The sequence below is a fragment of the Phyllostomus discolor genome, chromosome 1 (assembly GCF_004126475.2).
Source record: "Phyllostomus discolor isolate MPI-MPIP mPhyDis1 chromosome 1, mPhyDis1.pri.v3, whole genome shotgun sequence".
NCBI lineage: Eukaryota > Metazoa > Chordata > Mammalia > Chiroptera > Phyllostomidae > Phyllostomus > Phyllostomus discolor.
In genome coordinates, this window is record NC_040903.2 from 58,748,697 (window position 1) to 58,775,476 (window position 26,780).

A 26,780-nucleotide genomic window follows, 5' to 3' on the forward strand; every position below is an offset into this window, starting at 1 on the left:
TCACTGCAACATTATTTACTGTAGCCAAGATATGGAAGCAAGCTAAGTGTCAATCAATAATGGAATGGATAAAGAGGTAGTGTGTGTAGACAATGGAATATAATTCTGCCATAAAAAAGAGTGAAATCTTGCCATCTTCAACAATATAATGGACCTGGAGGGTATTGTGCTGTGTGAAATAAGTCAGAGAAAGATAAATGCATATGATTTCAATTGTACATGGAATCTAAAAAACAAAACAAATGAACAAACAAAACAGAAACAGACTCATAGATACAGAGAACATTTTGATGGTTGCCAGATGAGAGGGTGGTTGGGGAGATGGGTGAAAAAAGGTGAAGGGATTAAAATGTACAAATTAGTAGTTGCAGAATAATCATGGGGATGTAAAGTACAGCATAGCCAATAATATTATAACTATGGTATCAGATAGGTTCTAGATTTATCAGGGTGGTACTTTGTAAATTATATACTGTGCTTTGCCATGCATAATGCACACCCATGGTTTTGGCCCAAACTTTCAGGAAAAAAATCTTTCATTTTAATTTTTAAATTCAATTATTTATTTATTTCTATATATAGAAACAAAACTGATTATTGTATTACGGGGTATTATTTTGCATATGGATATGATTATTGTTTTCTATAGTTTTACTACTAATGCATAAGCATAAATTAAAGAATTAACATCATTTATATAGTATGGGATTAGTACTATCCATGTATAATGTTCATCCTTAGTTTTCCCTAAAAAATCTGTGCAAAAGTGTGCATTATACACAGTAAAATATGATAACTTTTGAGTTATTATACAGTACTTCTATGAAGTATCTCCATTGAAACTTACTCTTTTGGTGCAGAACAAAGGAAAAGTCCACATTTCATTTAAAGATGAGCCAGAAATGTGAGAACAGGACTAGAGGATCATGTCAAAGGGAGAAAACGGAAGTGAGTAATTAAGTACCTTTAGACATAGAAGCATGGAGAGCCAGAGTTAGAACTTGTGGACAAACAGGGAATCATGAAGAGCACTGACTCTTTGGTCTACTGTTGAGTCTTAAACAAGGGGTTACTATGTGGAGACTAGTAATAGCCAACACTTGTAAAGTGCTTTCTATGTGACTAGCATGCTCTAACTACTGGACAATTGCTGACTCATTTAGTTCTCACAACAGCTCAATGAAATGGGTGCTGTTATTGTCTCAGTTCTACAGATGAGAAAACAGAGGAACAGAGAGGCTTATTACTTTTCCCAAGGTCACAGAACCTGAACCCAGAGAGTTTGGTTTCAGGGTTTGGGCTCTTAAAAACCACACAGATTGTCCTTGAAGTTTTAACTAAGCTGTCTGTCTTCTTTCAGAATCCTGGAGCAGGCTACTTATCCTGCCTCTGCCTCTTGGCATGGTGGTGGTAAGAAATTGGCTCCTCTAGGAATACCAAATTATTTGACAGGTTTTCCTTGAACACTTTTCTCCTTTTTCACAATTTCAGGGCAAGTTACAGCAAACTCTTATCTCCTATTCAAACAGCTTCTATCTCAATTCAAATCTAGAATTTCAACTGTATTCAATTTTTTTTTCATATACTACCCTGTGTGAATTGCACACTCATGTAGTAGCCAACAGTTTAGGGTTTAATTTCTGGTTTCATTGCATACCAACTATTTGACATTTGTCAAGTCATTTCCCCTCTAAGCCTCAGTTTCCTCTTTGGTAAAATGGGGATAATAGCACTAAACTTCAGAGGATGTTGTGAGGATTAAATAAAAACAATGCATGTAAACTGCTTTCCATAGGTCCTGCCTTACAGGAAGGTTTCAGTATCTCCTAGCTATTTGCTCTACTTTGGATTGTGATGTTGATTTTCATTATTATTAAAGGGAAACAATATTTTGTTTTAAATAGTTTAAAAGCTTTACATTAACATGTTTATAAGATTATTTATTTAAAACACATTTCATGAGACCCTTATAAATCTCTAGTCTACTGAAGTCCCTTCCAGCTATGCTATATTCTCTGTTCAGGAGATCTTTTAAATGAAAATATTTATTGTGGTTTTTCTTGTCAGGAATGTATATTTTGATTTTATAAATGATGGCGATGATGCCAGTGACAAAACTTTCCACTGTCAGCATTCACATTTGAACAGTTCCTAATGTGGCCACGGGTAGTTCTGATTGAATGAAGAGAAGTCTGTGAATGAATGTAGTGTTTGACACCTTGTTTGTCCTTGGCAGATGAATTCTGTCAATCTTAGCTTTTAACTATCCTGCATGGGTTGGTAAGGCTTAAAAAAGTGCTTAAAAATTACTTTGGAACTTCTGCTTTTCCGTGAATCATTATTGAGCAGAACAGTACCCTGAACAAGTCAGGTTCCATCTGGAATCTTCTTCGAGAGGATATTAGAGCTGGAGCACCCACAGGACATGAAACCTCTTTACTCACAATGCAGTTCCAGGAAGGATATCTTGCAGCTATGCACCATACTAACTTTCAATCCATGCAGATTTTTCCTCAAGTTTATAGGGCATTTTTTATATTACACAGCTCCAGTCAATTCAAAATAGAAATGAATGGTGCCAACTTTAATCTTCTGTTACCTGGGCATCGGAGGTGGTAGAGATATGAACAAATAGTCTAAAGTGTTGAGGGTCTTTTGACCATTAGATCCATTCACTGCTGCCTTTGTCCTTCTCTGTCATGAACTTGGACTTATTGACTGAGTGCTCCTCCCCAGACTGTACTATGAGGAAGATCGCCAAAGAAGAGCCTCCCCTGGGAATGGCTTCAGACAGTGCATTTCTGCAAACCCCGCTGACTCTCCATTCCACAGCCAGGAAAATAATGGAGCCCCCAAATGAGGCAAAGTTCACACAATGGACTTGGGGATAGATAGGAGACTGTTGCTATTTCCTCTAAACACCAAAGAACAGAGATACCTGAAAAAGATTCATCTAACACAAAGGCCAGTCCCTTGGAGACTCCCACCTTCCTCTCCTGCTTTCAGTAGTAACTCTATTTCCCTGTTCTGAAGTTTCAACTTGCTACCAGGCAAAGAGCAGCAAATCCTGCAAAAAATATTGAACATGAAATAAAATCTTCTCGATGTTGCTGTATTTAGGACAGAAACAGACTGGCAATGGAGACATGATTTAACTTGGGTTTCCTATAAAGGATGGATATGCATAAATAATCAGCCCCAATAGTCTCTATTCAAGGAAAAAATCTGTACATTTTCCATGGCTGGCAGAGAAATGGACTGGCATAATATAGTCAACTGTTGCTATTAAACATAGCCTGTTTCTGGAAAAAAAATCCCTTAAAGCTTTTGAATATTAGTAAATTATCTTCCAAACTAGTTTTGTAGTGATTTTAGATTTTTACTTTTTATAAGTGTAGGGTACTTAATTTCTCATAAATTGCTCAGGGCCAGAAGTGCCACATATGGGCTGCCATCAAAACAAGCTGGTGACTAAAATGAAGAGAAATTCATTCCCTCTCAGAAAAGCACCCTTCTACCTGGCAGAGTCCTGGCAATTTAGGATGCTGGTCCTTAGCTCAGTGAACCCAGAACAGGTTAATAGTCAATGAAATCTGGCTGACTTGCTGGTCGATCGAATACTACCATCTTTTTCTGATCGGTATTTATTTACTCATTAATCATGACTTTCTGGATTTACTGAATAACTACAGTCATTGGGATACAATAGGGAACACAATAAATTCCCTATGCTCATGGAGCTAGCCTTTTGGACTGGGTCTCTGATGAGAGACCATTAACATTCTAGGTTCCTAAATAAGCCATGTGGATACTAAGAGGAAAAAGGTTCCAGGTAAAAGAGTCAGCAAACACGCAGGTACAGCATGTTTAATAAATATGCAAAGCACCAAGGAAGTCTCTAGAAGAGACAGGAGCCGAGAGGATAAATCCCAGAGAGGTAGAACATGGCCAGGAAGGGCCTGCATGGGACGAACATTATTGTCTTGTAAATGTTATGTGAAGTGTGATGAGAAGTAATAGCATATTTACTGAGGGCTTTCTTGCCCAGAGTTTTGAGTTTGAATGCCCTTGGCAATTTAAAGATAAATAAATGAAGATACTAATAGACATAGCACAAAAATTTGAAGTGTGGAAGAGTTTTGGAACTGTTGCTTTATCTCATCCTTCTGAAAAGTTGACTGAGCTCATGTGTGCAGCTGACCTTCCTGCCTGGTTTGCCAGGCCTCACTTGTGGTGGGAATCTGTGAATTATGCCTCTGAATGAGCTCCTCCAGGCCCTGCACTGTGTGCTTGGCAGGCACATCTGGGCACAGTGAACTTGAACACACCTTCAGAACATAGAGCTTCAGAGAAGCTCCAGGATGATCCAGATGACAAATGGCCTCTTTAGACTATGAGGTTTTCCTCTGCTTGAAAGAAGAAAAAGAATGTCTCTGGGAACTGAGAGGCCGGTGGTGTGGAATGCAGGGTGTCTTTGAGGCTGACACGTGAACACTGATAATGTCAGACAGTGACCTGGGAAAGCCCAGACTGGATTCAGTGAACGCACTGAATAGGGGCAGCCCCTTCGGCTGCTGTGGGGGAACAGCAGGAAATCCTCTGATATATGGGCGAGTCTGCTCTTTCTTCCAGCCTCACTTTATCATACAGAAAACAGTCTCATTCTTTGCTAATCAGCTATTCAGTCTGCCAGGTTTTTCTTAAAAAAGAAAATGCAGAAACCCCATATAGGGAGAGAATGCTCCCCATCCCCACTCCTCTGAAAAGGACTTCATAGCACAGAGGAAATGGCCTGCAGTATTTCAGCTTGTGCTTAAAAGTTTTCTTTGGAAGGAGGCCATGCTCTTCTTGTCAGACAAACTCAGGATCAAGTCCCAGCTTCTCAGTTTCCTCTCATGTGTCCTTGGGCAAGTTTCTTCAAGCCTCAGTTTCCTCATCTGAAAAAATAATTCCCTCCTTATAAGTAGTTTTTAAGGATTGGAAATTATATGCCCTTTCCTACATCTACATATTACCTAGCATCTAGTTGAAATCCAATTATTGATGGCCATCATTATTATTATTATTACTACTAATAATTCAAATCTTATAATTTTTAGTCCCTGTGTCACAGACCTTTAGACACCCCAATGGTCTAATTTTAAGTAGCAGTCTTATAGTGAAGAATCTGCCAAAATTAGGGTTATAGCATTTCATCCATGAACAAAGGTCAGGCTTTAGGGGAAGGGAGAGTGCCTAGATCTGGGAAGACAGAGGCTTTGTAAATGTGTCTCCACTCCCACTCCTTTGCCATCCATTGCATTTCTCCTTCCTGCTGAGTCCTGACCACAAACAGCTCAGATGCCTTCCCAGCATGGTACCCTGGCATCCTCCACCAAAAGAGGGCAACTCACATTGGAGAGAGAACCTAATTCCTGTACTTTCTCTAAAACAGTGATTGTCAGCCTTTTTCATTTCTTGGCACATGTAAATGGATTACTACAATTCACCAAAATATATATTATATTTTTTGCCAATTTGACCAAAATATAGATCTAATTTTGATTCACTCAGACTGGACAGCTGTTGTTGGGTTGGCTGTTGTCATTTTTTTATTTGATAATTTAAGGGAAAAGAGGTCAATGCTCCTGACTAAATAGTCAGGTATTGCATGTTTTTAATATTCTCGTGGCATACCTTAAAGATCGCTGCTGTAAATGATGACTAGAAAATACTGGTTTTGTGTGAGGGAGGGGAGTAGGCTCAGTGAGGAAAGGGATTCATCTATGGTTATAATCACATAACGAAAGCCAATGATTCTTCACAGTTGTCAGTACTGGGCAAAGATGGAAATAGCCTCAGGCTGTGGGAAGTGACAGGATGACCAGACTGTGACTGCCAGAGATGGACAAGAGGCCTTCTATCTCAGACTAGGTTTTGGGTAGATGGTACAGAACTACAGGAAAGAAAAGACACGTGGAGTTCGGCTGTTAACCAACAAATGACTACAAATGCCATAATGAGGTTTTTAAATTCCACATAATTCTGAAAATAACACACACCGAGTATTGTTTGCTTCACATTTTTGTTACATCTAAAGTAACGCATGGGCACACTAATACACACACACTGTTCTAATATCTCCTGTAGGTGTTACTCTGTTACTCGGTGCTTCTTATCAGGAGGATGAAAGGGGTTCTTGGGAGCAGAGCCATTATAAAACACAGATTAGAGAGGTCTGAGCAAAGCTGAGTTTTACCAGTTTACTGTCATTAGATATCTTTTTTCCCTTCAAACTAAATGTGGTTTCTGTTTGTTTGTTTACCCTTCAAGAAATGCATTTTCCTTTTAAAAACAGAGTAGGTAAAATTGAAAGTTATCCACTGAACTTTTAACTTACTCAGCTATGGGTCCATTACAAAAAAGCTTTCTTCTCTGGCTACGAACAGCCAAATGGGTTCTTCTGCATGGGGTTCAGTCAGTCCTCCCAGAGCCAAGTCTCACAGGCTTTCCTGGTGATTTATTCATCAAGAAAGGAGTGAATGAGGGTGGTGGTTTGCTCTCAGTCCAGCCATTTAGCTTTAGTAAAAAGTATCTTTGAATTAAAAAAAAATTCGCCCAAAGGTCTAAAAACATCCTTTGAAGCTACAGGAAACTGATTTTCCCAAAATTAGCTTTTTGTCCTCTCCTAGACAGAGAGTACAGGGAAGAAAGAAGGGCAACTGAGTTTGAATTACTAAGGGTATGTCTTGAATCATGGATTTCATAAACCATCTTGTCACCTTATCTTCGGACAGAAACCAGTAACAGCTCACCCAAAGAAAAAGCAAATGCTTGCCTGAGAAACTCACTCACTGAAGTCCACTGACCTGCCTTTCCCTGCTGTAGCTAAGGTGACTGGATACCTGAACTCAGTGTTGAAAACACAGAATGGTTTAATTCATTTCTATTTCCTAGTTCCTGTCCTTCAACCAGCTTTCAACCATGCCAAATACCCTTTTCCTGCCCCTTTGTGACATCTCAGCTAGAGCCTGCAGACTTCTGGTCACTTTTCCTTAATAAAGTCAAGGCCAGCTTAAAACTCCAATCTTGCATGCAATTTAAATCTCATCTCCTTCTGTCCTTGGCAAAGGCTGGGCCATGGTTGTAGGGACACCAAAGGGGAAATGACATGGTCTGGCTCTGGTTAAAATCCCCAAATCTGGCTCCTCAGTGGATCTGGGGCAGTGAGAAGGAATTGGGAAAATCCTCTCTGGGTGGTTTTCTTTGCTTCTTGGGCTAATACTGATAAGTTCTTAGTATCTACTATGTGACAGGATCCAAATGTGGACCTTGGGTGTCTGACTCAAGTTTCTGTCTGGCTTTGTAGACTCTACACAGTCTGGAGGTGGGAGATCAGGCCCCTGTTCAACCTCTCCCACTCCATAGCTCCCACTAACAGCAGCAACCCTACCTCCCTTTTGTAGATGCATCCTCTTAGAAACTTTAGAGTCCTTGTCTGCTAACAGAGAACTCTCAATATGGTCCAGCCTACCCCTGGCCCAGGTAAAAATGTCACCCATCCTTGCTATCTCACCCACCATAAGCACCATTGGCCTCACGGCCAGTTCTTTTCATGGCTTTGCTCTGTCACCTTTCTTCTGCTTCCTTTCCTCAGGTCAACAAGGTAGAGGACCTGACTGGCTGGCCTGCAACCTAAACAGATGTCTAGCCTACAAGAGAGGTGTCAGTCTTCCCCTCTTGCAAGTAGTTTTCTCTTCAAGGCAACCTTCCCTTGGCTTCAGGAAGGAGAGAGCACCCTTCCTGCCCCCAGGGAGGTGATTCCTTTTATAACAAACACTTCATTCATGGAGTGGTCCTGGTTACTTCAGGAAACAGCCCTCTTCTCTTCTCCACTTCCTAGGGTACTGTTGGTTTTGGTAGCGGGGCCTGTCCCCCTCAAAGCTCTGTGGGATATCCAAAGCGTTTGTATTCTCAGATTCAGCCCTTAGTTGCCAATGACAAGGGAATAGGAAAAAGACCCTGTTAATATTGTTTATACTGCTATCTAAATATCTCTTGAAACTTACCTCCATCAAACCAGAAGCCTCTAGAGATTGATCAGTTCATTCATTCATTTGACAGATATTTCTTTTTTTGGCCACTGAACATTATTGTTTTATTTTTATTTTTATTTTTTTTTTATTTTTAGAGAGGGAAGGGAGGGAGAAAGAGAGGAAGAGAAACATCAATGTGTGGTTGCCTCTTGTGCACCCCCTACTGGGGGCCTGGCTCACAACCCAGGCATGTGTCCTAGACTGGGAATTGAACCAGCAACCCTTTGGTTCTTAGGCCGGCACTCAACCCACTGAGTCACACCAGCCAGGGCTCACTTAGCAGATATTTCTTGAGTGTCCACTCTCCCTGGGAAATTGCTGTAGGCACTGGAGATATGACAGCAAACAGAACAGAATGGTTACCGCTCTCAGACAGCTTACATTCTATTGTAAGGAAACACTTTACAGAGGCTGCTAGTAAGGTGATTTTAGATAGTGCTAAGTGCTCTGAGACAGTAAAATGCAGCATAGAATGATTGCAGGGGAAAGGTCGCCACTTAAGATTGGTGGCTGAAAAAGGATTATCTGTAAAGGAGATCATTGAACTGGACTAACTGATTCCCAGACAGGGCTAATGGGTAAACCCTGAAGTGGGAGCCTGTTCAGCATATTCAGGGAATCTCAGAGAAGTAAGTGAATGTGTTGTTTTCCCATTCTCATCCCAAGGTTAAATGCCCCAAGATGTTTCTCTCTGTCCTCTGCTTGTTCCAGTAAAGTACAGGAGATAAAGAGCTCTACTGTGCATTCCGCTGTTTGTCTGCTGCTGGTCCAACCTGTATATGTTAGGCTCTACAGCTGTCTCCTTAGACTTAGAAATTGTAGCAATGATGGAGCACTTTCATTAATTCATCTGGGTCACATACCAGGGAGTATCCTTATTAGAATTGTGGCTTTGGCCACACTGCCTCCCTTGGAAACATCACCCACCAGGCAAGGGAAGAAAAGAGCTTCAAGGCTTCATATCCACAGTACCTTCTTAATGGGGTTTATGAATGCATTCTCACAAATATTAAAATGTGTGTTACATCTTAAAGCATTATACAAATAAAAATTCATTATTGTGAGGTTTACTTAATAGAATTAAGTATGGATAATGACAGGAAAAAAATAGTTGCTAAGAAAGCTTAAGGGTACCATTTCTCTACGTGGTTTATTACTTTGAAATAAGAGAAATCTCATTGGAATTGTCCATTTTGTTAAACAAAATTGCTTCCATATCATTCATGCCCAAAAAGGCATATGTCTTAGTGATATGGAATGTTAGAGCTTAAAGATATCTTTGAGACCATTAATGATGACCCTCTAATTTTATACATAACAGATAGCCAAAAAAGGTTAAGCATAATTCCAAAACAACATAGCATTTATGACTGTGAAGTTGAACTTGAATCCAAACATCTTTACTGCCAGTCCATTAGTCGTGCAAGTTATTGCAGGATCTCTAATCTAAGACATGTTTCCTGACATACATTATATCAAAGACCAGGGCCAGCTGTGTTCTCAGTATAGTTAGATCAGAGGTATTGTGGGATGCAGCCTCCAAGATGGCCCCCAATGATCCCCACCTCCTGGTAGTCACACTCTTGTGTTACAACCTTCTACATTATACCAGGGTTGGTCTATAGCAGTGGTGTCAAATGCATTTCCACTGGGGGCTACATCAGCTTCGTGGTTGCCTTCAAAGGACCAAAATAATTTTAGGACTATACAGATGTAACTACTCCTTAACAGTTAAGGAGTTGAAATTGTATTCGGTCCTTTGAAGGCAGCCATGAGGCTGATGTGGCCCCTGGTGAAAATAAGTTTGACACCCCTGGTCGATAGGACCAACTGAATATAGCAGAAGTGACGGTATGACTTCTATGATTAATTTATAAAAGATTGTGGCTGCCATCTTGGTCTCTCTTTCCTCACTTACTGTGGGGAAAATCAGATGCCATAGTATGAGGATACTCATGCAGCTTATGGAAAGGCCTAAATAGTGAGGAACTGAGATGCTCAACCCACAGCTTGCAAGAAACTGAGTCTTGCCAACAAGCCCATGCATGAGCTTGGAAGCAGGTCCTCCAGCCTCATATGACTATAGTCTCAGCTGACAGCTTGACTACAACCTCATAAGAAATTATGAGCCTGAACTGCCCCACTAAACTGCTCCCAGATTCAGTACAGAAAAACTGTGCGATAATAATTATTATTTAGGGTAATATTTTGTAAGACAGTCTTTTGTATAGCTATAGATAACCGATACAAGCATAGGGCTTTGATTCTTCTAAACCACGCTTAGTACCACATGATAGGCTGTATAACACAGTGACAAATCTTGTCCCTCCTCACACTGGAGAATGATAGATAGACACTTGCTCTGCTCAAGGTCCTGCCTCAGCTCAGTCTTTGCCAACAGCATAAAGAGGTAAGAATGTGGCTCTGCCAAATTCCAACAACACCCACTCAAGGACAACTTGTAGCAACTTCTGCAGGAAAACATGAAACAAAGGCATGGCAGTAGTTTGATGTACAGGAGGAAAGTGAATACAAAGCATACCTTTAGGCAGACTTCTGTTAAATATGCAAAATCTTTTGCTGTTATTTTCATGCTTTTGGAGAACTGGAAGTTTCTAGGGGCTACTCTTTCCCTGCCCTTGTTTTTGTGAAAAGTTTTTGAAGCTGTCAGAGAACTCAAATTTCATATTTTCTTAACTAGTTCCAGGCATGTAGACACTTCAAAAATATTTGAAATTTAGGAAATGGGGTATACTTATGCTGATATGCTTTATGTCTTAAAATAACCTGAGTTCCTGGCTGGTGTAGCTCAGTGGATTGAGCGCGGGCTGGGAACCAAAGTGTCCCAGGTTCGATTCCCAGCCAGGGTACATTCCTGGGTTGCAGGCCAGAACCCCCAGCAACCGCACATTGATTTCTCTCTCTCTCTCTCTCCCTCCCTTCCCTTTCTAAAAATAAATAAATAAAATCTTTAAAAAAAATAACCTGAGTTAACCCACCCTTGTTTTTCTGATAAACTATGTCTCCGCTTTCAGAGTTCAGTGTGAGCTCACTAGATTTATAAAACTTTCCTAAAGTGATGCTTCTAGTTAGTATGATTTCTTACTTATTTCCTTCTCACTAATATTCCTCATGTATGAATAGAGTTGCATTAGGGTCTATGCTCCCCTTTACTCTGTGGGAGTCTTATCTGGTTCCCCACAATAACTCCTGAATTGAAGAACATTTGAGACTTTAAACAGTGGGTACTTAAAAAAATGTCACCAAATAATGCCAGTTACTGAGATGCTGGCATGGTCAGGGAGGAGCTGGATAATGATAACGGTGATAATACCAACTCAACCTAGATGGGAACTTTCTTTAGTGTAACTGCATGCAGAGCATGGGCTACCTTCTCAACTTCCCTGTGACAAATGGACAGAGGCAGGAAGAGAAGAAAACCAGTCTACTGTTACATGGTTGGGGATACAGGGACAGAAAAGCCTTTGTGCATTAGTAATATCTTTCAGGAGTTAGAGCTCAGCCTTCATATAGTCAGAGGTGAAGGTCAGACCAGAGCTCCCAAAAGGTACAACTAACAATAAGATCTGAGGGGATATTGAAAAACTTTCTTTCCATTCTCTGTTCTTCACTCCCACATACTTAAAACCCATCATTACAATAAATGTCTCTGCATTAGAGTCATAGGATTTTGAAATGCAAATACTCTTAGGAGTGTTTACTTGCTTTCTGTTCTTAATATTTTATGCTGAAGGGGTTTCCTCGGAGCTCTGAGAGAATAAGAGTTCTACGGAAGAGAAGGTGAAGAGATCCAACCAGATTTAGACCACGAGACACCCGCTGAAGACAGTTATTTCTTTGAAAAGACAGAGCTGCTCACTCACTCCTTTTAAGGACTTGATGTCAGAGGTGAGATCGTTGCCTTTTTGAAAAGTTTACTGGTGAGGAACTGAAAGTTAAGTGCTCCCAGGAATTATAAATAGAATAGCTGGATTTTCAAATAAGAATTCATAGACTTGTGGGGGCCTTATAATTAATGCTGTTAAATTCAAAGATTTTGAGGATTACCAGGCTAGTATTTCAAAGTTAGTTATAATAAAGTCGGAAGTGCAAAAGTTGAAATTATTATGGCAAAAGTAATTCATCCCCATTATATACTCTTCACAGAATTCTTACAAACCCTAGAAATCTGTGTCTCTAACATACTCAGTTTGAGGAGCTGGTTTTATTAAAGAGGACAACACAGTTAGCTCCTTTGCATGATATGGTTACATTTTCAGCCTCATTGTTAGGCTCTTCACATTTAGTTTGAATGTCCAAGAGGGAAATCCAATTGTAAAAACTTCTTGAAAGAGATAGGTTCCAAAACAGAAGAGGGAAACCATTGTTTTACCATTCTCTATTGAAATAGAGCATTCAAATTTGACCTAACAGACTTTTTCCAATTGGAAATTAAAATTAAGAAAAGCACACTATTTGCATAGCATCAAAAAACTGAAATACTCAGGGATGAATTTCACAAATATGTGCAACATATGTACACTGAAAACTATAAAACATTGCTTAGAATAAGTTAAAGAAGAACTATATGAATGAGAAATATATACCATGTTTGTGGGTTAGAAGATTTAATATTGTTAAGATGTCAGTTTTCCCAAATTGGTGTATTCTGGTCAACATCTCAGAAGGTTTTTTCTTTTTGTTTTGTAGACATTGACAAAATGATTCTAAATGCATTTTAAATGGAGAAGACCTAGAATGGCTGACACAACTTTAAACAAGAACAAAATTGTAAATCTAACACTGTCTGGTTTCTGCACCTATTATAAAACTATAACAATCAAGAGAGTATGGAATTAACAGAAAGATGGACAAATAGGTCAATGGAACAGAATATAGAATCCAGAACTAGACTTACACTTATATAGTCAACTGATTTTTGAAAAAGGTACAAATGCAGTTCTATGAGCAAGACTAGTCTTTTTAACAAATGATGCTGAAAAAATGTATATCCATATGAAAAAGCAGCAAAAAAACTTCACTTGGTATTTTGCACCAGATTTAAAAAAAAAGTCCTACCATACATATATATCATAGACCTACATGTGAAACCTAAAACCACAAAACTGATAGAAAACAGAGAAGAAATATCTTTGTGACCTTAAGTCATGCAGATTTCTTAGATATGATACCATAAATGAGATCCTTAAAAGAACCAATTGACAAAATAGACTTCATCAACATTTAAATTTCTGTTCATCAAGAGATATTGTTAGGAGAACAAGAAGACAAGCAACTCACTTGCTTGGAGCATGGTCCCATACACCAAAAGGCTGTGGGTTCCATATCCAGTCAGGGCACATACCTGGGTTTTGAGTGCAATCTTCAGTCAGGGCACTGACTGTATGTGAGGCAACGGATTGATGTTTCTCTTTCACATCGGTGTTTCTCTCTTTCTCTCTCTCAAATCAATAAACATATCCCCAGGTTAGAATTTTGTTAAAAAGAAGACAAGCCAGAGACTAGAGAAAATCTTTACAAACCATATATCTGATAAAGGATTTGCATCTAAAGAGATCTCTCAAAACTGAACTATAAGAAAACAAACATTCCAATAAAAAAGTGAACACAGATTTGATCAGCTACATCTCTAAAGATATAAGGATAGCAAATTACCACAAAAATATTCAACATTAATTTTTACTAAGAGTAAGCAATTAAAACCACAAAGTATTACATAGCTCTTAGAATGGCTAAAATTAAAAAGACTGATCTTACAAAAGTGTTGGTGAGAAAGTGGAGCTACTGAAACCCTCATACCTGCTATTGAGAATGTAAAGTGGTGCACTTTGGACAACAGTTTAGTAGTTTCTTCAAAACTTTACCATACATCTACCATGTGATTCAGCCATCCACAACTAAGGTTTACTCAAGAGCAATGAAAGTATTTTAAAATGTACCTGGAATATTTTTATTCAGGTGCAGTTAAACTTACAGACATAGAAATGAGTGCCAGGAAGGAAGTTTTCCTTACTGTTCCCTCGAAACAGGAGTTCTGGAATGCCATGAAACATTGATCAAGAGGCAGAGGAAGTGAGGGAAAAATGTGGGCAAGAGACTTTCCTGTGTTTTTTTGTAAGAAGGAATGGATACGTTAGGGTAAACAGGCTAAGCAGAATTAGGATTTGAATGACTAGCAGGCTCCAGGGTGTAGGTGCAGCTCCTAGTTGCCTAATACTTGGCCCTGGGTTGATTAGGTCAGATGAACAGTGGTCTAGAGGGTGGGAGCTCATAAAAGAGGTAGTCGGGGTGGGTGGGGGTGGGAGGGGAAGGTGTAGCAGGGATGGGCTCTGAATTGGCTAGTTTGCATATGAAAGGTGCACGTGAGAGGAGGGGCAACCTCTCCAGGATCACCCAGGTGTCAATACATCAGAAATTCATGGTCAATACAGAAATCACAAGTCCATACAAAGACTTTACATGAATGTCCATATCAGTTTTATTTCTAGTAGCCCAAAACTGAAGACAATTCAAATATCTGTCAACAGCTAAATGAATGAACAGATTCTATCGTATCCAAACAACAGACTACTACTATTATTCCTATAAAAAAGAATGAACTATTGAAAAATGCAATAGCATAGATGAATCTCAAAATAATCATGCTGGGTAAAAGAAGGAGGCAAAAATGGAGTGTATATGATTCCATTTATGCTATGAAATGCCAGCTAATTTATAGTGACAGGACACAGGTCAGTGGCTGCCTGGTAATGAGGTAGGATTTAGAGTGACATTAAGAATGGGAACAAGGAAACTTTGGCAGGTGATGGATGTGTCATTATCTTGATAGTGGTGATCAAGTGGTTTCATATACACACACATATGCCAAGGCTTATCAAATCGTATGATTTATTTTTTAGAAGATAAAATAAATGATTAATAAACTCTGGTAGAGACAGACTTTTTCAACTTCAAAGTGGAAGAACAAATCACCAAGAAAAGGTTGATGGGTTTAACTGAATAAAGAGTTGAATATTCTGTATGTCCTCAAATAGTGCAACTTAAATCTGTGCAATTACTATAATTCATTTACCACAATAAAACTATGTAAAACTGTCTGTGAAAGGGAGTGTTTTCTATTCTAGTCTCTGAAGTTGTCTAATCAGGGTATAGTAAACCTTTAGCCCCATTTGAGGTCACAGAGTGGCCCAAATGAGGCCCAGAGATGTGTGCAGTTCCAAGATTTTGGGGGATGAAAACTAGGAGTTTGTAATCTTGAGTTTTGGTTCCAGCTCTGCCACTAATTTCTGTGTCATTTTAGGCCAAAACCTGTTTTTCTAGATCTCAGTTTTCTTGTGTTTAACATGGAAATGTGAGATTCAGATATCCTTTGAACTCATGTCATCCCTGACTATCTGTGATTCTGTGCTTCTGAGCAGTAGATCTAACCTCACCTCTTATGTGTATTTACCCAAGTAGTCCCAATTCCAGATATCCCTGATCAGATCTTTAGTGACTGTCAGTCATTTGTCCACAGCAAAAAAGAAAGACTAAGAAAGAAGACAGAAGTGGCAGGTTAACAAAAGTTGTCTGGCAATGTACAAAGTGCTTTTATTTTTTAATTGTGGAAAATACATGTAACATGAAATTTACCATCTTAACCATTTTTAAATGCGTTCAGTGGAATCAAGTACATTCACATTGTTGTGCAACCTACCATCCATATGCAGAAGCCTTTTCATCTTGCAAAACTTGAGCTCTGTACCCCATTAAACAATAGCTCCCCATTCTCGTTCCTCTCAGCCCCTGGAAGCCACCATTCTATTTTCTGTCTCTGTGAATTTGACTCCTCTAGGTGCCTCCTGTAAGTGGCATCACAGAGCACTAACTGTTTTTATATTATCCATTTAATGTCCCCAATAAGCCAGGAGAATAGTAATTATCCTTTTTAAAAAAATAATGAACAAACTAAGGCTTTGAGTAGGGAGCTCTATATCATACAACTAAGACATCACTGGGCCAGGACTGAAACATAATCAGCTAGTTCCAAAGCCCCAATCCTTCCATGACTGTAATCAGATATTAAAGCATTCAGTGAAAAGGCAGTGATCTAGCAAAGAGAGGACAGAAGTTCAAGAACAAAGTACACATCAGTGGAATTCACTCAACTCCCAATCTTGATTAGATTATAATAGGACAATTATTTACTGGCTCAGTCTTCCCATCTCTATAAATTATGTGCATGTTTATTTATGTTACTTTATTCCTAAAACCAAAGTAAAATAAAAAATAAAAATGTGTAAAACCCAAGCTCCTTCTGAAGGACGTATAGTACCATGTAACCATAGTATATATTTGTATTACTTCCAGTGTTTAAAATTAAATGTCTCTAGAAAACACAGAATAAGATTCCAGACAGACATAACCACAAGTGGTATTCTTACCCTCAAAAGCATAAACTAACTCTTTCCTGGCTGCTGTTTCAGCTGTTAGGGAATCCTGGGGTATCGGAATTTGCAATTCTTCATGTTATATGAAGGGACATTTGCTTCCAAGGCCAGCTGTAGTCAATCAACCCCAGAGTGAACCAGACACCCCCACAGCCAGACTTTATGCGGGAAAGGATAAAGGGGCCTGTGAAGACCCAACTGACTTAAGGGTAACCAACTGCTCATCAATGTGACAAAAGGCCCTAAACCCAAGAAGAGTAGACTTGCACCCAGCAGGCACCATTTAAAGTCAGACTTGTAGACCTTCAATGATTTATTTTTTTCAAACAAAACTGTTCTCAGGTTTATTTTTAACTCCAGAATGAGTGAATTTCTTTTCCTTTTTTTTCTATACTAGTCATATGAGACTTCTTTATTCATTATTGAAAAATCTTGCCAGCATTCCACAATTTCTAGGAACAGACTGTTTTTAATGAGAAAAAAATTGCAATCTTAGAGTCTTCCCTTCTTACTAAAAGATTTGGCATTGTGTTTGAAACAAATCATACAATCTTTCTTTACCAAGAGGACTTTTACTTTTTTTAAGGGAATAGGAAGTACAAGACAGTAAAGTTTATTTAAGTGTTGGACAATAGATGAAAAAGGCATAATATGTTCTGCCTTATTTAGTCCAAAAGGAGATTTGCTGGATGTGAGGGGGATTTGGAAGTCTCACAGAAGTAACATAATCTCTCCTTTGTAAAGACTATCATTACACTCAAAGTCATTGTTTACTTCATGCATAGAGAGATAGAAAATGCTATTTCACAAAATAAGAATTTTTGTAATTCATTAACTTTCAGTTTGGACACATGCAGCAAATATTTTACATACTGATTCACATGGAAAGGTTTTAGAAGGTTAAGTACTTACCCAGTAAATGAGAAGGAAAGGAAATGAAGGTGGGAATGGGCGTTTGTACTCTATCTGTGGATATTTACTGCAATAATAATATTTTACTTTTATAATATTTTGCTTTCATTTGCAATCTGGGCATTTACAACAAATATACACTCAACAAACAAGAGTTTAAAATACTAAAAAAGCACATCAGAAGAAAATCATACACTCATTGCATAATACACTAAATGCTGAGAGAGAGACTGAGAAGCTCAGACAGTTTTATTGTCCATATCCAATAACCAAAGCATTCCAGAGATGGTGGAAGCTAAGAAGAAACAGGGAGGGAGGGAGGAAGACTAAAAGGAATGAAAACTATTTTAAGCTAAAATGTTAGACCTAACCTAATCACACAAGCTTGACTACTTTGATTAACAGTAAGGGACTTCTATTTGGACATTTAAACATGAAACTTAAATGGTTGCAGTTAGTATGGAAAGAAGACAGGATTTGGAATTATAATTAAGTCTTAGCCTTGCCACTAACCTATGTATGGCCTCTAATAATCCATCCATCATCTCTAGCCCTTAGTTTCCTAACCTATAAAGTGAGGACATTGGATTAAATCCTTCCCTTGGGTCTGTGTAACACAGGCTATAATTCTCTGGTAAGTGGACACAAAAAGGTAGCAGTTCATCTAGCATAGAACCCTCAGTGCTACACTGTACAAAATTTAGGAGGAATTCAAGCATGGAGGAAAGTGGACATATTCTTCCTGAGGTAAGAGAGCCTTCTCTCTGCAGAGAGCCTTTAAGTCCTCATGAAGTACTCACACCCAGATGGCATCACTCCCTAAGCACCATTCCTCTGTTAGACAGGTATCATGAGGCATTGGATTGGTGGGGCAAACTTCTTCCAGTTTCTATTGTAGAACCTTGAAGAATGCTGGTCATGTTGAGTATACCAGATATTCAGTGAATGAACTCCAGGAAAATCTCTCCGCTGGACAGATGCTAGCTCTGCCTGGGGCAAGTAACCTTGGGCAACTTTCTTAGTCTCTTAAAAAGCTTCTGTCTCTTTATCCTTAACATTAGATTTTATTAAATGAGGTAAAATATGTAAAATTCAGTCTGAGTAGCCCAGACTGGTGTGAAATTGTAAAGTATGTGATGTCTGTCTTTCGTAACCTCTGCCAATTCCCCACAACCAAAGTAAGCAAACAATAGATATAAGAACTAGGACATTTCTGTTCTTTCTAGGCTGAACTAAGTCCAGCCCCAAGTGTGCCTCCCTCCCGTGTTAGTTCTTTCCAGCTCAGCTCCAAGCATACCTGGCCTCTGACCCTTGGCCTCAATCCTTAGGACCTGGAGGTCTGACCTCAGCTTTTCCAGTCTTCCAAGCCTCACTCTTTAGTTCTTCTTATTCCTAGCCTCTTTCGATAACAGGCTTTTCTATCTCAAGTGTGAACTGGAACCCAGAATGTGCAAGACTGCCACCCAGGCCAGTCTTGCCTCTGTGTTTCCTGGGAGGGATAACAGTCTCCAATCTCAATTATTGAGAACTTCATGCCCTTTTTAGATTGTTGGTTCTATCAGATTATTCAGTTATTGAGAATAAAGCCACCAGAAGGCACAAAGAAATGGAGGGAGGGGAAGAGATTCTGGATGACAGCTTCCATGAGCACAGCCATACCTGATGCTGATCTATCCCTAGTCATTTCATTGCATAATTAACTGTTTATCTTTGCCCTATCCTATGCCACCCTGAGGTCAATTTATGTTGATTGCTGCTCCTGGCAAGTGAGGGCTCTTATATCTGAACTCTATCCAGACAACTGAATGGAAGAGTAGTTGAAGAGGTGGAGGGAGAATAGACCTGAAAATCAGTGGAACCCCCAGGATTGCTTCTAAGTCAGTCCTTCTGTCCCTGAACATCTTTTCTGGTCTGGCCCACAGTTCCCGGTGGAACTAGAATCAGACCAGCTCCTGGGAGATATGAAAGCAAGACTTGACCGTTCTCTTAAATGCATTCTCAAAGTTGGCTCTTTGCTTAAATAGGGACACATAATGAACAAGATCTTACTGCCTTCTAAAAGGAGTTTATGAATGTTTTAGAAAAACACAGAATATCTTCCATTTCTATGTAAAAGAAAAATCTGTCCCTGCTTTTTTCCCCTTACCTCTAGATGTTTCAAACTTACATACACAAAATCTAATATCTGTTCAGAAATAAGCTGCCTCTATTTTCTTACATGAAAAAAAACTATTGCTCTTGAGGAGGTAGAATTTGTTGATGTCCCTTTTAAAATTGTCTATTCTATCAAATCATTCAGCCCACGTGTCTATAAAACCTGGGAGACTTCAATTCTGCTTGCATGAGGAAACGTAATGCCAGGCAGGAAGCAGGGTGTGTACAAAACCCCAAGATTCTCACTTTAGCACAGAGTGAGTTTATCTGTTGTCAACAAAAATAAAAACTCACTGCAGTTTCCATATTATTTTAAGACACACAAAAGAAGGTCTGAGGTCAGAATGAATGTTTCATAGCAATGGAAACATTCAGTTAAAAAGTAGTACGTATCTTTTCTCCATGCAGTTAAAAAGAAATAAATGGGAAAGACATTAAATTTAACTTTAGTTTTTTTCTCTTTAGCTTTAGAAACTTATCTCTATTTACATGTAAAATATTAGCATCAGAAGTAGCAATTCTTCATAATACTACTTAAGTGTTCGAGAAAACTCAGTTCAAATATGTGCAAGAAAAAATTTAAACCTATTCATAGTAATGAATGCTGTAGTTAAGAATGCAAAATAGTTTTAGTAATTTAAAACCAAAAAGGAAAAAAATATCTTTTAGGGAATAAGTACTCCATATATGGTTTTTATTCAAAGGCAACTTATTTTTAGGAAACTGGAGAAGACTATCCCTAGCTCTTTTGGACTTACATGCTCAAAGTAACTATTTATATTTAAAACACATTTTAACCTTATATTTTAAAAATCAGCATTTTGGCAATACATATACTAAGTTTAATACTTGTTTTGCATTTTCTCAAATATATAATCGAAAAACGAATAGGTGCAGAGTAGAAATTTTTTTTTAAATGTCTAATGATATTGATTTTGCTGAACATTCTTCTCTGACATTATGGCCATTTATTTTACTACTGTTTAGACAATAGCACATATTTGGACAACTTACTCCTCAAAGTTCAGATATATTAACTGGACGCTTCCAAGAATTCCCAAAGTAGTGCTTTCGAGGTTAGGAATAGTTCTCTAATAGCTCTCTAAGAGAATTCTCTCTAGAGAATTGACAGTGTAGATCACTTTTAAGAGTCTTTCTTTTCCTGCAAAACAAAGTGTATTTAGAGAAATAAAGACAAGCCACTCTTCATTCCTTCTTCACCACTGAATTACAGAAATAAAAATATTCAATTTGTAAAGTAGCAAAAGGAAACAAGGGTGCTTGTGTGATCTCCACAATGAAAACACAGGTGAAAAAGAACAAGGTGTTCCACATTTATCAACCAGCAGAAGCTATTATTCACACCATTCCAGAATTACAGAGAAAGGATAATTAAAACCACAGACCTTGGGGCCTCACCAAATCTTTCAAATTGGAATCAGAATCTTCAGGGACATTTTTTAAAGGGGCTCCCTAAGTGATTCTTTAGGGCACTGAAATTTGCAGGCTGCAATGTGTGATGTTGAAGAGACAGAGCAACTCTCAAATTCCAACAGAAGCACCAAGTATTTTCCAGGCAACTCTCTTTTGCGCTATTTGTTTTGTGACTTCTTTCTCCCTTCATCTATGAGAGATGGGATGGGGGTGCTTTTTGGGAAGTGGAAAGATGGGTCATCCTGGCCAGTCTCCTTCCACCAGGTTTAGCAGACAAAGGTTGGAGCATTGGTGTCCTCCTTGTTTGTTACTTCAACTGGGGAATTAAGAAATGCTTGATAATGCTTATACTGTGCCCAGTTAAGGACTTAGTTCCTCTACAGATCAAATTGGCATTTCTGTGGTAGTGTCTGGATTCTCATAGAAATGTGCCCATAAATGAGAATGAGTAGCTTCTGAATTTTCTTCAAACCACTTAATTCTTTGAGAGTTGCTAAAAAATTATGGAGAGGGGGAACATTTGTGTGACCTCATCATTATGTCTTTCCTGACCAAATGTTACAAATGTAAAACATAATGGTTGATTCTTACTACATGTAGATATTTGTGTTGTTTCATTTGGTAAATGCTAAATTTCCTACGAAGGCAAAAATAAAGAAAGGAAGAGAGAGAGAGAAAGAGATAAATAAAAATAAATAAATAAATAAATAAATAAATAAATAAATTTATATACCAGTATTGAGTGAACACTTATTTTCTGGCTTTGCCTTTCTTGAAGTCTTGTTTATGTCATTTTTAAATAACAACTAATTGCAAGAATAGCTCTTGTAAGAAGGAGTCTTGTGTACATGGGTGTGTACAATGCTCAATTATACACTTGTGTAAGTCCCTGGTTAATTTCAGATAATAAATACCTGGATATGTTCTTGAGCAAGGCCTTGAAGTCATAGTGAAGTAGACAATAAAGAACATAACAGAGTTATCCTTGACCAAATTGTTTAAAACTGTTATCCCAATTTTCTAACAATTCAGGACCTATTTAGGCAACTGCTGGAGATGTGTCAGAGATAAAATAGATGCAGACTGTAGGTGTAGACTTCTGGAACATGAGATGGTTCACGTTGGGGGTGACTTAGCTTGCATTCCTCTCTGTGCAGTTCCAAAATAGAGCCTCTTAAATGTTCAATTTCATATGAGATCAAGTTCTAAAGCATTCTCTGATCTGTATGAACACCCAAACAAGATGATAATTATTAACTCAGATAAGTTCCCTGTTTATCGAACCATTGTGACCATTTGGCAACCGTAAATAGCTCTTTGTCTAGGATTGGAAAATTCATGAAGAAGCAGGATATATAAATTATAAAGGATGTGAGTGAGGAAGGAGAGGGGTGGGGTTAAAGAGAGAAAAGAAGATATACCCAGTAACTTCCAGGACACTGAAAGGCAGGCCAGGAGGACCTAAGGAAGAAGTAAGCACAAAACATCTAAAAATACCAGGACTGTAGGAAATGGTGCTAAAGATATTTGATCTGCCATTGTACTTCAAATCCTGCCATTGCAAGTCAGACCTATAAAAAGACATCTTTCAATAATGCATCATCTCCTTCCTATCTATTCAGTAAAGATACTGATTACACATCCTGCTTTGTGCTGCTGGTCCACACACCAGGATTGCTTAGTTTCTTACTTTAAAAGGTCAGTCACATGTTACACTGCTTTCTCTTTGTGAATTTACACGAATCACAAAATTTAGCCAGTAACAGTTGCCCCTCTCATCTTTGCAAACAACCATAAAAGTGCCAGATGTAAGACTAGCAAACATGTTTTAAAATGTGCATTCTTTTGCTCTCAGCAGGGCTCACTCTACATTAACTTTTGCTTAGTATCATCTCCTTTATCTCCCTTTGCCTTTTGCTTCTCAAAAGATGCTATTTAAATATTCATTTGCTCAGTATTCTAACATCAATCAATTAATAGCTTCTGAATTACTGATGAGTCCTAGATGATTGACAAAATAAGATGCCAACTTTGAAAATTTAGTCCCTCATTGAATATTAAAAGGTACTTAAAGATTTGAATATATGTATAAATAAAAATAAAATAATTTATTTAATAAAACTTTTTTCAATTCTAGTTATTTATTGCTGGAGCCTTTGCTGTCTCACTTTTCTATGCAGATTATGTTGATTTGGATCTAGTCTAATGATGCAGATAGCTAACATGCATTAATTGTTACAGAGTTAGATTACAGACTTGACCTTAAGTCAGCTGAGATGTTATGATCCGTTGAATATCTGCCATGCCCAGAATTCATGTCCAAAACTCATGTCCAATGAAGCCAAGAGTTCTACATGACAGGTTGGAGCTCTGCAACACACGATCCTGAGATCTTAGCCAGAGCTGTTTTTATCAGCAGTCAGCTCCTGACCCAAAGGCTTGCTACTAGCCAAAAAGGATGCCAGATATGTCTTCATGCACCATCTCAATAGTGACTGGATGAACCAATCTAAAGCTTGGGTCTCAGTAAGGCTGAATACAGGACACAAAGGGAGGGGCAGTTAGTGAACTATAGCAGTACAATAAGTAGAAGCAGAAACAGAAGATCACTTAGTCCCCAAAAGGGTGGACCACACCCTGGGGAGAAATGGGCATCTGCTGGTGAGGGGTGACAAGCTAACCAGGTCACTACGGCTGTGGTATCCAGAGGGTCACTACAGTCCATCCTGCATGGCTCTCCTGTTCCATGAAGTGTTTCTCTACAGCTACGGAGATACTTCCCTCCTTATTTCTCTATTTAACTTTGAACTTTCTCCAGTAAAAGGAAACTGCATGTCTCAGCTCTTCCCAACCCTAAGGAATCTACCTGAGACAACCAGTAAATTGCTCCTTGCTAGTTTTTCTCTTTGCTTTTTAATAGTGTAAGAAAATGGTTTCAGCATGTTTTAGATTAATGTCTTTCCCCTGAACTGAAATTATTGTAGTTTTGGTCTTTGACATTAGTAATAAATTCTTTTATCTCTTTCTATATATGTATCCATTTTTTAGAATCAGGAACAGTACTCAGATGTTTTTTCAGTCTTTTTTTTTAATATTAAACTCACAAGAAAACTGTGTTTTGCAGAAACAGTTCTTGATTACATGATACCATGGGAGGTCATACTGCTTTCTTCTCTATAAACTTGCAGGTATTCAAGGTTGATAGCTGCTCTGTCCTCTTGTCTTCAGTAGGGTTTTTTTTTTTTTAACACTTAGAATGTTTTATTGAGTTTAGGTTGGCTGGGAACAATTTCTTGCATTTATAGTCTAAAATATTTTACCTCATTGAAAAAAAAAATAAATGTAACATATTAGACTTGTGACTTTCATGTGTTGGCTGCTCTGGGTTGAGAAAACATCCAGCTCTTCCTTGCAACCTGTTTCAGTATTACAGCTCATCAACAAAAGATGTGTGCCCCGAATTTCCACTTGCTGCCATCAACTTCTTGCTGGAAACAAACTTCTTTGCAGCATTTATGACATTAGTGTCAGCTACGGAGTCAATCTGCTGAAGGACTGTGAATGGTGGCATGTATGAACCAGCAATAAGGGCCCGAGACCTGACTTCATCCAGGAAACACTTAGAAGATTCCACTGACATTGAGTACCCTGCTCTTAGCTTGTTCTTGGAAGCTTGGACATCTGTATTGGAAAGGTTTCCTTGAGTAACTGTTTTTATTTGTTTGTAGGCAGCCTTGATGACATCTTGAGAGGCTGCAACCTGTGAGATAGTATAAATCCCAAAGTCCAGAATCTGAGTAACTGGCATTAAAAGTGGGAATGTCTTTGGTTATATTTTGCTTGTTTCTTTGTTTTGTTGTTTAGGTTCTGAAATAGAGGGCAGGCTGATAGTGACCAGAGGGGAGAGAAGAGGGAATTTCAGGGGAGAATGGGAAGGGTTTACAAGAACAAATTTAAAGGACACATGGACAAAAACTAGGGGGAGGGTGGTAATGGGAGGGAAGTGGGGAGGGTTGGGTGGGTGGGCTGGAATGGGAGTAAAAGGGAGAAAACTGTACTTGAACAATGATTAAAATAAAATAAAAATTTTTAAAAAAGTGGGAATGTCAAATGGATGGTGAATCCCCTTGGTAACAACTTGGCCCAGAACCTCAGACATGCTGGAGAACACTAAATGCATTTGCTTCTGCACTTTCTGTAGCACAATTTCTGCTACAAAAGCAGCATGGATGGGACTGTCTCCATTCTGTTCTCAAATTTCACCTTCACCGTATCTGCACTTTGCACCAGATAAACTAAGCCCACCCCTCATGTTCAGAAACTATTCAGCAACTTGCTTCAGAAAAGGACGATTCATACCAAGTCCAATCAAAGCCATTCTTGCATTTTTAAAGTGGTTCTGAACACAGTGGTGTAACTCATCTGCTGTCACCTTTCCAGTCCTATAGTCTGGACAATAAAAGGCATTTCAGTAAGCTGCAGCATGAAAAATTTTAATGAAAAATTCCAAAAATTTTGGGCCTGTGGATTCTGAAAAGCCTTAGCTTTGTCAATCCTGAGCTGAGACTGAAGGGCAGCTACCTCCCAATGATGAAATTCAGGTGCTGTGGTGACACTGAGCAGGAACTCCATTCTACGTGGAGTGTATCGACATCATCCCGTAGGTATTCCACAGTGTTGGCCATGTTTTCCCTTGTTGAAGCCAATTTAGCACCAACCACTACAATCCATGAGTTATCTTGAAAGATAATACTTGTTTTACAGTCCAACTCAATGCAAGATGAAGCAAATGACAGCTTCCTACATTGTTAGAATTCGTGTACCTACTACCTACTTAAATGAGCAAACCAATTCTTGATGCAGGGGCATAGTTTTCCAGAGAAGCAGTCACTAAACCATTTGGTAATATGGTAAACTCAAGGTCCTGAGGATGTGGAGGCACTCCTGCAGGGGTACAGGCAGTTGTGGCTTTCACTTTGGGAGCAACATTGAGGGAATAAAATACTGACAGGGACCCAGCTCTGATTGGCAGCTTCATGGCCCAAAATTACTCTGACCCATGGTCACTGCCAGTTTATAGGAATGCAAAATGGTGGTAGAACTATTTTTCTTTTTTATCTTTCTAACAGTAGGTCTTATCATCTCCTCGACAGAGTCTTCATTCTTTCTCCTTCTCTTCTGTATGTCCCATCTGTTGCTGTCCTCATCTTTCTAGACCAGGGGTGTCAAACTCATTTTCATAGGGGGGGGCCACATCAGCCTCATGGTTGCTTTTAAAGGGCTGAATGTAATTTTAAGACCATATAAATGTAACTACTCCTTAACAGTTAAGTGAGAGCTCAGCACTGCCACTGGGTAGAAACAAGGTGCTGGGATAATAAAACAAGGTGGAGGGCTGGATTCAGCCCGTGGGCCCTTGTGTTTGCCACCTGTGTTCTAGACAAAGGGAAACCTTATCCACATGAGAACAATGCCTTCACACTATCTTACCTATATAAAGCCCATGACAAAGAATCTTGAATCATGTAATTCAGCAAAAAATAGATCCACAGACAACTAGACTAGAAAGAGATCACCTAGTCTGGATCCCTCAACTGATAAACTTAAATTTGAAAACTGATATTCTATTCACTTACTAGAAAACTTTTAGGTATGTTTGGAAAAACTTGAGTATGTAAATCTACATTTTCACTTGTAAATTTTATGAAATCTAAACATAGACCAAGTATTTCTGATGATCATTTAATGTCTGAAT

General features: G+C 38.7%; 1 pseudogene; it reads right to left on the bottom strand.

The window, feature by feature from the left end:
• Window positions 1–24,119: 24,119 nt before the first annotated feature.
• LOC114493438 lies at window positions 24,120–26,188 on the bottom strand (annotated as a pseudogene).
• Window positions 26,189–26,780: the final 592 nt, after the last annotated feature.